Genomic DNA, 13,411 nt, shown 5'->3' with positions numbered 1-13,411 from the left:
AATTCGAAGGGTGAGCAGTAGCAAAAAGCTCACGGAAATAGCTGACCACAACGAAAACCAGTTGAGATCATGTTTGGGTAAGAAGAGTATAATAGTATTTTACAACTTCAAATTTAGAAACCAATTGGTCTCCCTTGTGACGGGTCACCATTTGTGGCGGATATTTTGTGAGTGAAAATGGTAACAAAATGGATTAGTGGAGAAAGGGGACCACATGAATAGTGTTGCAGAGAGAGAAAAAGTGGGTACTTTGTGAGGTAAAATGGTATCCGTCACTCCAAAGTGACGGATATTGTTGGTCACAAATGAGATTTTGTGTTTAGAAATAGCATATATTTAAATATTCAAATAAGGACATAAAATGTGCTCAATGGGCACATGTTAGTAATTAGAACAAGTGCAATGGAAGAACTTTATATAAAATTCAGAACTTTATATAAAGTTCTTCCTTTGCCATGTAAGATTTTGACATTTTCAATAATTAAGAACTTTTTGTTGCAATGGAAGAACTTTAAATAAAGTTCTTAAATATGTCATAATTAATTGACAAATTTAACAAAAATAACCCAACGTTTGTTAAGTATTCCGAAAATAATCCAACCTTTTGATTTTAACAAGAATAATCCAACGTTTGCTTTTGTGTTACAGAAATGTCCCAACATTTTACTTATATTTCGAAAAATAATAATTTAATCATATATTAATCAATCTATTAAGTTATTGACCATATATTTGCATAAGTAATTATATAAAATTATGAAAAAATTATTTAAGAACAATTTGAAGCATGGAAAAAAAATTGAAAAAATATTATACTGCTGTTCAAAATCCCAAAATATATAAATGATATGTTTAAAAAAAATTTTGGTTTCTCAAATCCACGGTTTAAAAAATAAAAAGTATTTCTCTCATGACTATTTCCACAAATTTAAAATCTATCGTATTTGTTATTTCTTTTCAAAAAAAATTATATACTCCCTCTATACCAGACCAATGGTAACACTTACCTAATACGATCGTACTACACCAATGGTAACATTCCTTATTTGGCCCACAACATTACCAAATTACCCATATACCCATTTGATATTTACACAAAATGTCATTACATACCTCACCTACCAACACACAATTAAACCCACAATTACATACCCCACCTATTTTTTCTCTCTTTACCCTTGCTTTTAACCTCTTTTCTTAAAAACCTCATTTTTTTACCATGTTACCATTGGTCTGGTATGGAGGGAGTATTTGTTTTATAATTAATTTTCCATTGACAAACTAAAGAAATTATAATTTTTCCAGTTTTTTGGTTATGAGTTTTTTTATACTCCCTCCTATTCATTTTAACCTTCCCCCTTTCCTTTTTCATCTATTCATATAACTTCCCCACTTTCCTTATTTAGTAAAGTTTTATACTTATTTTAATCACCTTACCCCACAACAATACCCCACAATACTCATACTTTATCTTATTTTAATCACCTTACCCCACAACGATACTTATTTTAATCATCTTACCCCACAATAATAACTTCCCTCTCTCCAATTACCTTACACCACCACAATACTTTACAATAAAATAATCCTACCCTTAATTTGCGTGCCATTTTGAAAGGGGAAGGTTAAAATGAATAGGAGGGAGTATATGATATTACAAAATAGACTTTAAATATTTATGAAACTATTTTACAAATATCATTTATCAATATTTGGTAGAAATTTATTTAGTTGAGATTTCGGGATATTTACGTGACAAAAATACAAAGGTTGGATTATTATTGTTTAAGTTAAAAGGTCGGGTTATTTTTGGAAGACTTATCAAAGGTTGGGTTATTTTTGTTAAATTCGCCTAATTAATTTGCTATCTCTAATCAATTTCTTGTGTCTTGGGAAGAACTTGGTTCTCTTTTCAAACCTAGCTTGTTCATTTAAGAACAAATTTTATTTTGCAATGGAACAAACTTTTTCTAAAAGTTCTTCTTTACAACCCAATGCAAAAAACCTCCCATTGCAATTGCTCTTAATTATTTAGGCATAGATTAACCTTTATTTCATCATTGATTTATTCAAACTTCCTAAATTTTCTAAATTATAATCCCCCTTCCTTAATTTTCTCCCCTCAAAATTGTGTGAGATATTATTCTAGTTGAGAAAATAAATTAATTAAGAAATTAATGGGTGCTGATTTTCGCAGTACACATTTTACTCATCGTAGTACACTGTTGACAATTATACCCCTCTCATTTTTCCTTCCATTTTCCCTCTCTAATCTCTTTCTAATATTTTCTCTCTAATTTCAAACATATATTCCCCTCTAATTTATGAAAAAATTAAATTATATGATAATCTTATACTACTGTGATAAATTAGTTTGATAAAACACAAATAAATGTGTATTACATTCCATAAATTAACATTACAATCACTATATAATGTAATGTATGGCATTGAGTTAAAAAAAATAGAAGAAAAAAGGCATATTCATAGCCATCAAATATTCAAAGCTATTACTACACCGTACAATACATTGAATAAAAACAATTTTAACCATGTACTACGCTGACGAAGAACAATATTGCTACGTACTACTATAGACCACCGTTAAAAACCCAACTATACGACTACCTCGCTGAGTCGCTGGCCAACTAAACCATCGCCGGCCAACCAAACTAACACCAGTTGCACCACCATTGCCGTCAAAATGCCCCTCCCTCCTGCACCAATCACCCTACCACTGCTCTACTACGACCGTACCGCCGTACGACAAATAACATTACCACCGTACCATTGCTTCAATGACGACTGTCACTCGCCGGCGGACCACCGTCGAGAGTCGCTGGCAGACCACCGTCTAACCACGCCTGGTTTTAAAACACCACCACCAACAAACCTACAATGCCAAACTAATTAGTCTTAATTAATTTAGGCATAATCCCTAATTAAAAAGAAATAAAATTCTAAAAAGAGTTAATTTAAGTATTAATATGAGATTAACGAATTAAATACCCGATCTTCATTCGAATAATCGTTCATAATTGAATAATTTTAAGGAGATTGAAAAGGGTTAAGGTTTAACAATAGGGGGAGGTAGAGAGAATTAGATTTGATGATTTTTAGTCAAGGGTAGAAAATGGAAATTTTGGTGCAAAATGTGCGAAAATAAATTATGAAATTAAGGCCCAGCTTGTAAAAGTGTTTTTGGACTCAAAAATATTTTTTGACCAAACACAAAATTTTCTAAGGGTGGTGCTCATTTATGGACATGATTTACTCAATCATGGACATGTTTGACCATTTTACCCCTTCCATTTCAACCATCTCTTTGTTCTCAATTTAGTTAAATCTTTTCAATTACCTCCCTCCAACTATCAACCACCACCACCCAAGAATCACGGTCTCACTGCTCCCACCCTGCCCACCGCGACACCACCCAAAACACTTGCGCACCGCCGGTCAAGCCACCTCAAACCCGCCATCGGATGATCTGCCACTCCTAAAAAACTAACAAAAACAAATCGTAACCCACCCCCCACCATCGGACCATCCTACTGCGTCAGACGACAGCCACCCAGCCAGATCCCTCCGCCCTACCACCATAGTCGCCCACCCCTGTTGTCTATCGTGCACCTGTCACCACCCTCCCCTCCCCTACCACAAAACCACGACCACGATCTCTCCATTACTTTAGCCTCGCTACCACCATACCCCCAACCCCTACATCGACGACATCCGCTCTACCCCCTCCCCTTCTGGCGACCAGATACCCGCACCCCCGCCACCCAACCACCACTTTTTCTATGAACCCTTATTGCATAATTTTCCCTAATTGAATTTGGATATAATAAATTTGATGCAAAAAAATGATGTATTGATGATTAAATTAGAAATATAACTTGTTTAATGTATGAATAAAAGTACACAATTGATGAATTTTGCAAGATAAGGATCAATTTTCACACGAAAGGAAAAAAAGGAAAAGAGAGAAATTTTTTAGTTGTTTTCTACAAAAGGGTATGTGCTGGAAAAATTATGAAAAAAAGTTTATGAAAGAGTAAAATGTGTCCATGATTGAGCAACTACAAGTTAAACAAAAAAAATTCAAAAGCTAAAAATCCATATTTTTGCCCATAGAAATAGAAGCAGCAATTTGTTGTTTTGAAAAACACTTTTGAAAAATTAAGCTTGAAAAAAACAAAAACTCATTTTTGAGAATTGAGATCAAACATGTTCTAATTTGACTTTAGATAAGCCTTGTCATGTGCCCATCGGTGAATATTTCTATATTTAGGTTCTTCGTTTATATATATAATAATGAAATATTCATATGAAACAATATTTATAAATAAATAAATGATAAAACAAAATCTCTGAATACAGAATATATATAATAATATAAAAATAACCTCAAAAATTGAAGATGAATCTCAAACCATATATTATCAAAACATGTTTGTTCATAATAATCATGATTATTATGTCTCCTCTATACACAAATGCTCACCCTTTTTTCAATTTTGCAAGGTATCATATAGTAATTGAGAATCAAATGACGGATGAACCATTAGAAACACATTGTGTTTCGGACATGAAACCTAAAGATATTCGTCAAATGATCCCAATCAATACAAATTTAACATGGACATTCAAGACGACGGCGATACATGTCACAGATTATTGGTGTGACATTTATAGATCAAATGCTCATATCGGGTTTCCTGCCTTTCAGGAGATGAACAATACGTTTCTCGACCATGGTTGTGGCGGTCGACATTGTTTTTTTAAGGTTAAGTACCATGGTGGTCTCTATTTATACAACATTCAAAAAGGAGAGTATATTTTTCGGCAAAGGTGGAAACCTAGGCATAATTGAATTGAATTGAATCATGTTCATGTATGGAAAAAATAATGTGAGTGAAGATTCGGTTATATAAACTATATTGTATTATTTTGTCGACGAACATTTTCTAGGTTTTTTTTTTAACGAAAATTTTAAATTTCTGAATGCCCATGTTCGTTTTATCAAATTGTAGATCTCAAATAAACAAAAAGTAATCAATTTGAAAAAAAAAATGGCCGATTTTAATTTCAGCTGGTATACGTTTTATGCTCAACTGAAAATTTAAAGAACAATGAAAAGGGAATATTGTGCTTGAAAATCAAACCTCAATGATATCATTTTCACAACCTTACAAAGTTGGATATAGCGCGTGTAAAATGACAAAGTTAAGGATTACTACATGAATTTTTCTGTAAATTTTACCAAATCAACCAAAAAAAATATTAAAATCTGCGTAGGCTTTAGTAAAGTTTTGTCCTTTTAAACCTGAGAAGAACTTCACCGATCGTGCTTGTAGTTCTGGCCGTTGTGTTTACAAATTCTTCATTGCTGCTGGTTTGTACTTGGGTCCAGAAGGAAAAAACGCCCGCCACCTAAAAAATTGGGTGATTAAAATTGAAATTAACATGGAATTAATAAAATAAATAAAATAATTGGCAAATTATGCCATTTTTATACACAAATTATGAACCAGTGTGGGCAAAGAGTAAGGATCATCTAACTCATTTGGTGTCCCATTCTATGTCTCACTCCATACATATTCTGATAAGTGATTGTAAATATTTTTTAGAGAAGTGGTGATTTTGCATAATCATCATCACTAGTATGGATCCCGCGCATACATGCGCGGTATTCATAGATCTTTTACTTACTTTATAATGTATTATTTAAGATTTAAAATTGACGTATTATTAATTTTTCATATTTTAATATGAGGTTAAAAAATTGAAATGGAAAATTAATTAAAAGAATTAAGTAAATTCATAAAATGTATATTTTAATGAAATTTTTCATCACAAAACTAATGATTTCAATTTATAAATTATCTCAATAATTTTAAAGTTTTTTTTTTGTCAAGAAATTAATCATATAAGTTCATAATTTTTTTATACGAACTAAATACTCGTACTTGGTAAAAAAAAATTATGCGAAACTAATAATATCAAATGTTTCGGTTTTTCATATAAGAATTTTAGATTTATACCAGTTTTGTTTTATTTTTAAATCAAAAGATTATAATTTAATTTAAAAAAATTATAATGATTAAAGATTATATCTTAACTAAAAGATAATAATTTAATAAAAATAGAGTTTTGTTTCCTTATTTAGCCAACTTCTTTTTGAAGGGAAAACTATTGAAAATTTTTATTCTCTTAGTAGTAAATAAAGGGGAATGCAAGTTGAAAAAAAATTATCCCATTTTTAAATGTCATAGAATTATTTATTGTATGAAATAAATCAGTATGGCTTAGTTAAAGATAGGATATAATGAAGCCCAAAGCCCAATATAGAGCAACTCATTTAGGCGGGAAAACTTGAGAATCTCTTATTCTTTTAGTTTAAGGGGATTACTAAATTTGACGCAAAAGTAGTGATTAATTCCCATAACTTTGGACAATTGTGAAATTAAGTCTCATAAGTTAGAAATGTAGTGATTAGGTAGGCCACATAAGTCATAACAACCAAAAATTCAATTTCATTCATTTCTATAATTTATAAGCATATAATAAAACGTAATATAAATTTTAAAATTGTGTACGCAATTTATTGCATTTTTTGGAAAGAAAAATATTTGATAGAATTATGCAAAATTGAAAATTGGTAAACGTATTATCTTATGTATGTGAGTTATATTAAAATTAGTAAATAAAAAATATTAAATATATTTTAAAAGCGCGAAAGTTATGTTAATAAATTAAATAAATACTTTCAAAATAATTATAATTATTTAGTGTATAACTAGTATAGATCCCGCGCAAATACGCGGTTTTCTAGATAAATATATTAGAGAAACTAACAATTAGTAATAGTATTAACTTCAATTGAAATTTAATTATAAAATTTACTATTAATATTGTTTAGTATAAGAGGTAGTAGAAAAGAGAAGATTCAACATTTTAAATACTTGTCGTTTTTTTATCAAAAATTAACATTTTATGTAATTTTTTTCATAACAAATCTATATATTTTTAAATTTTGGCTATCAAAATTTTATACTTTTGATAGTTTTCACAGGCAAAATTTGTGAAGTTGGACTCCGAAAAGAGAATGTAAGCTTTGGTTTGGAACTTTGAATGAGTCGGAGTAATTGAAATTAAACAGCATGACCCAATTATAGATATTACATAATGAAGCCAAATTATAGAGTAATTTTCATTTAGGCGGGAAAATTTTGAGATCTCTTATTCTTTTAGTATAAGGGGGATGAGCTTATATATAAAATGTTTTATTGAAATAATTTAAGTTGAAAAGAGAAATTGAGTTGGATTTCACTTTTTGCTAAAGTTATGGGGCTAATCACCACTTTCCCGCTAAATTTGTTATAGGAATGTGAGTTCGGTATTTGGTGCACATGTATATTTTAAAAAGGGTTAAATTGCTACTTTGAATAAATAAGCTAGCAAATGGCGCCAAATAAGCTAGCAAATGGCGCCTATAGTTTCGGCTAGTTTGTTAGAAATGAATTTTTATTTTTCAAGCTTAATTTTCTAAAATATTTTTCAAAAACTAGAAGCATCAGCTTGGTGCTTTTATTTCTAAGGGTGGAAAGATGATTTTCAAACTTTTACGAAAATATTTTTAACTTTTGAGTTTTTGAATAAGGTTATTGTGTGTTTGGCAAATTTGTGCTTTTCGGTAAAAAAAAAACGTATTTGCTAAATCCCGCACACCAGTTTACTAATTCTCACACACTTTGTCTTATTATTCCAATTATACCCTTCATCTAAAACAATTGAAAAAAGTTATCTCTCTTACTTTCCCTCTCAAAACTAAATAATTTGGGTTAATAATTCGATAATTATGGATCTAATTTGCACATATCAAAAGTAATTTGGTTGTTTTATCAATAATTTTATGAATACACTCATCTTTTAATCGATTGAGTGGTTTGTTTTTTCAAAAAAGGTTTATTTTCGATTAGGGTTTTATCAAAATTAGAACAAATGCTGAAAAGACAGACAATTAAAATGCAAATTGATAATTGATGATTCAATTCCTGGAAAAGGCTAATGCCATTAGAATTAGAATGCAAATTTGTCCCATCTTGGAGATAGTCGTGCAAATCAAAGTTTATACAGTTTTAGCGCATTGATATTCATCAATTCGGCATTGTGTTTATCAGAGTACTAATTCCTAACAATACCAATTTCACAACCCTCCTCCACCATCCCCGACCACTAATCACCCACCCCGACCACCCTGAGACGTCCACCAAACACTCATGCATCGTCATCGTCGATCCGAACAGACCCATTTCCCTTCCCCGTTGACCCTAACTTAATATCCAACGGCCGTCGACCCCATCGTCGTCGACTGTCATTTGCTGACGTCTCATTCCCCTCTCGTCCGTCGATCGTACTTTCTGGGATTTTTTTTTTATTTTTTTGGGTTTTTGAGTTGTATCTCTCTGGGTGGTAGGTGAGAAATGGGAGGGTCAAAGTTGGTATAAGACGAAAAAATGTGCGGGATTAAGTAAAATTGTGGGTAGGATTTAGCATATCCCAAAAAAAAAAACACTTTAAGAAAGTAGACCAAACATAAACGAAGAGTAATACCATATAATTGGTTTCTTATCATATCATATGCACAATATACTTAAATTCACTCGACTAAAGTAATTTGCAAATCTTACCAATGTACTAAATCCTTCAAATTTAGAAATAGTATATTTCCATGTTCAAATAAGGATAACAAAATCAAAGGTTATTCCAAGAAAATCATTATTTATACACTATAAGAAAATCAGTTTTCCTAATTATGAAATTTTTTTAAAAAATATTCTCATCAATTATGGTAAAAGTCGGTTCATACTTGAGTTTCTCCTAAAATATCTTATAAAATTTTCCATAAACAGCTTATTAACGTTAGAAAAACCGATATACAAATATATGATCATGTACTCACCATGATAAAACAAAAATTTCAAATACCATCAAGAATAATTATTCAAGATGAGTCTCAAACCAAACATGATTAAAACATGTTTATTCTTAATCATAGTTATTATGTCTCCTTTATACACCAAAGCTCACCCATTCTTCAATTTTGCAAGGTATCATATAGTAATTGAGAATCAAATGACGGACGAACCATTAGAAACACATTGTGTTTCTGACATGAAACCTAAAGATATTAGTCAAATGATCCCAATCAATACAAATTTAACATGGACGTTCAAGACGACGGCGATACATGTTACTGATTATTGGTGTGATATTTATAGATCAAATGCTCATATCAAGTTTGCTGCCTTTCAGGAGATGAACAATACGTTTCTCGACCATGGTTGTGGCGGTCGACATTGTTTTTTTAAGGTTATGTACCATGATGGTCTCTACTTATACAACATTAAAAAAGGAGAGTATATTTTTCAGCAAAATTGGAACCCTAGAAATAATTGAAGAAATACACAAATTATGTGAGGGAATATTTGGTTATATAAACTAGATTATACTGTCGTATTTTGTTGATTTCTCATATTATTTTGTTGCTATTAATGATTCTTTATTAATTACTTAAAACTGAAAAATTAGTCATTATTTAGCTTTATAAAGAGTTGAAACCACGTTTTATTATATACGTTCATATGATTTTTTCACATCTCAACGTAAATAAGAGCATGAAATCATGCAATCAAGTTCATGAATGATTTAAGGTAAAAGATTTCCACCAATCGTTTCAAAAGTAGAAGTCATGCACCCTCTTCTATTTAATGAGAGGGAGAATATATATATATATTGATAAAATAATCAGTTAATGTATTATATAACCGGTTGTATATACAACTTATTCAGTGTTGTTGAACTTTGTTACAAAGTTGTCGAGCTCTATTACCAAAATTATTGAGCTATGATAAAAAGTTGTTGAGCTTAACAAAATAATTATTAAGCTCGATAACTTCGTAAAATAGCTCAATAACTTGTAAAATAACTCAACAACTTTGTATGAGAGCTCGATAATTTTGACGCGGTTGTACATAGCTATTATACAACTAGTTGTAGAATAGTATTTGTGTAAAATAATAGCGGGATTTAAAAAGGAACTGACTAAGTTTAATAAACTTGTTTCTCCTCTAGAGAGAGTAGGTGAATTTGTTGCTGACGAGATTTGGACATGAATAACACCCATCTTAACTTTATCAATTATACTAGTTTGACATCTACACAAAGTTTAACACAATATATTGATATGGTTTAGCTCATAACCGCTACAATTTTGACGACCTTATTATATGGACGCTATTAATCCTAACTAAATCAAAATCCGAAAATCAACTATAATCTTTTCTCTTCTCTTTTTTTCATAGGCCTAGACAGGTGATCGGTTTGTGTTACATGCCCGATTGAAATAACGATGGTCGACGCGCATGAGAATTATTGAGAGTAGAATAATTATAAATGACAAAAATAAAATATGGGTTTTTCTCTTGTGTAACTCGTGTTTTTTCAATTTTTATTTTATACCCCTTCTTTTCTCAAATGTATCTCTTATACACCTAAAGTTAAAAAATGATAATAAACCATAACCTAAGTTGAGTTAAGGCCATGTTCTTTTGGACTTAATTTCAGTTCTAATAAGTTCAGTTCTAATAAGTTCAGTTCAGCTCCATTCAGTTCAGTTCAGTTCAGCTCCATTCAGTTCAGTTCAGTTCAGTTCAGTTCAGTTCAGATTAGTTCAGTTCAGTTCAGTTCATTTCATTTCATATTAGTTTATTTCAACATTACTATTCTTATTCTTATTGATATCATTATTATTATTTTTACATTAATGTATTTACTATTATTATTATTATTATTATATTATTATTATTATTATATTTATTATATTACTATTATATTTATTAATAATTAATTCGTATTGTTTATATTATTATATTTATATTTAATATATTTATTATTTTATTAATATATTCATTATTATTAATATTATTCTTAACATATTTATTATTATTATTATATTTAATATTATTATATTAATAAGTTATTATTTTATATTTATTATTTTATATTTATTATTTTATTAATATACTCATTATTATTAATATTATTAATCACATATTTATTATTATTATTATATTTAATATTATTATGTTAATATTAATAATAATAAGTTATTATATTAATAAGATGCCACTTCTTGAGTTATCTTTTTAGTTAGTTTGCCAAACACTTCTTTATATCAGCTATCTTATCAGTTATCTTTTCAGGTTTCAGTTAGCTTTTCAGTTTCCAGCTACCTTTTCAGTAAATTTACCAAACAGAGCCAAAGTTTGAGAAATAACGGAGAACATTTGAGAGTGCCGGTACGCGATAAACGAATATCGAATGAAAATCAAGTACTCCTTAAAAATAGATGAATTCTTCCTTAACTAGGGTTGAAAATCGAATAGCGTAGCTCATGTATCGATCCCTGATACGTGGTAGAAAAACTGAGAGGAAAAGAAACATGACCCGCTGCGATCTCCCAAGCGACTCAAATATAAGTGTATAATGCACGGTTTTCGGGATTTTAGGGTTCAGGATAAAAAATGTTTGTAAATCATATGGAGGATTTCTCGGGTAAGATAAAGCACCTACACAAATTTTGAGAAGCAACATAAGACATTTGAGGGTGGCGGACCGGCGGTACGCGATAAACGAGTGTCAGACGAAAATCGGGTACTCCTTAAAAATAGATGAATACTTCCTCAATCAGGATTGAAAATCGAATAAGCTAATTTATGAAGCGATCCCTGTCAGTTGGTAGAAAAATTGGGAGGAAAATAAACATGACCTGGTACGTCCTCCTAAATTCATTTTTTCTCATAAAAAAATCGACACTACATTTATACAAATAGATCAGCCCCTTGTTTTGGGATTAAATTACGATTGTACGAAGTATAATGTTTAAGCATAGTGGTATTATTCTTAATGTTGTGACTGTATAGAAAATTACTTGAGCAAGGATAATGTCTTGGGGTGGATATAGTCATGTATCATGTATGTAATTCCGTCTTATAAATTAAATCATCTCCTTTTCTTACAGAGAGGAGAAAATAAAGATCAGAGAATTTTAAGGCCTAAGCATCAGGTTTGACTTCTCCAGTTCTGGTTTTATTTTGTAAGATTGTGTCGAGTTTTATTCATTTTGTAGTTTATTTTTTTTTCTTTTTTTTTTTGATGCGAGTGATGAAATTTGCTTACATAAATGTAGCCTCCATGTTAATGAAAATATTTAGCATTATCAAAGATATTAGAGATAATATGCTTCAACATCCTTGACTTTGAACTCGAAACGATTCCAAGAATTTGCACATGTTGGATTGTTGTTTTAATAACTTTGTTTTAATTTCGTGCAAAAAAATACATGGATTGATTTTTAGATTATGACATACTCCTATAAAATATGTTTGTTAATACAATAATTAGACGTGATTTTAAGATTTTAGCGGTCCAATCATGGTGAAGTCTGGTTCTATAGAATCAGGTCCGGTCTTCGTTTTCTGTTTTCTATCGACCTGGTCTCTAAATATTAATGTCGTTTTCCGTTTATTTATTTATTTATTTTTCAAAAACAATTTAGTTTATTTTATACTTGTTTGATTAAATTTTATTTTACTATTTTGTTTGATACTCCCTCTTATTCACTAAGTTCTTCCACATTGTTTTTTGAGTAAAATTTAGTGGTATGGTGATATGTGACGTAAATGAAAGTAAGAGAGAGAATATGGGGTCATAAGTTATGAAAACCACAAATAATAGACTAATAAGGAAAGTGGAAGATACAATGAAAGTTGTGACATTTTTTGGCCCCACCACCCCACTTGTTATTTGTCCTATTAGAAAAATGGTATTGTATTTGACCTGTCTTTCATTATAGACGGATAGTATCCGTCCATAATGAGAATTTGTGCTTAGAGAATAGGAGCGAGTATTTGTTACACCTTTAAGCCAACCAAACACCCCCTAGATGTCCCTAGACCTGGCAAAATCAACCCGACCCGAAAAGGCTAACCCGAGACCCGAAATTGACCCGAACTGCCGCACCCGAATGACACCTGAAACCCGAATTAATCCAACCCGACCCGAAAATGACCCGAGCTTTCATAGACCCGTATTAACCCGACCCGAAACTACTCAACCCGAAAACGACCCGACAAAACATAACCTTAATTGGCTCAAAAAGACTTAAAATGGCTTTTTCCTTCTTAATCATTGATCCGAAAATGACCTGACCCGAAATGACCTGATCCGCTTGACCCGAAACAACCCAACCAACAAACCCGAAACAGACCCGTAAACCCGAATGATCTGACCCGTCACGAACATTCTAGAAACCCGAAATGACCCGACCCAAATTGGCCCGACCCGT

At 30.9% G+C, this 13,411-nt stretch overlaps 1 long non-coding RNA gene across 1 annotated transcript; it reads right to left on the bottom strand.

Annotated features, from left to right (window-relative positions):
• Nucleotides 1-2,360: 2,360 nt before the first annotated feature.
• Nucleotides 2,361-4,017, bottom strand: LOC141632133 (uncharacterized). Its single transcript, XR_012537761.1, has 2 exons — nucleotides 3,010-4,017; nucleotides 2,361-2,893 (listed from the first exon to the last, which is right to left on the bottom strand). It is a non-coding gene; the product is annotated as an uncharacterized LOC141632133 (long non-coding RNA).
• Between the last annotated feature and the right edge of the window lie 9,394 nt (nucleotides 4,018-13,411).

Source organism: Silene latifolia, chromosome 2, assembly GCF_048544455.1.
Source record: "Silene latifolia isolate original U9 population chromosome 2, ASM4854445v1, whole genome shotgun sequence".
Lineage (NCBI taxonomy): Eukaryota > Viridiplantae > Streptophyta > Magnoliopsida > Caryophyllales > Caryophyllaceae > Silene > Silene latifolia.
Note: the sequence above shows the minus strand (reverse complement) of the source record. Positions and strands in the feature narration are given on the sequence as shown.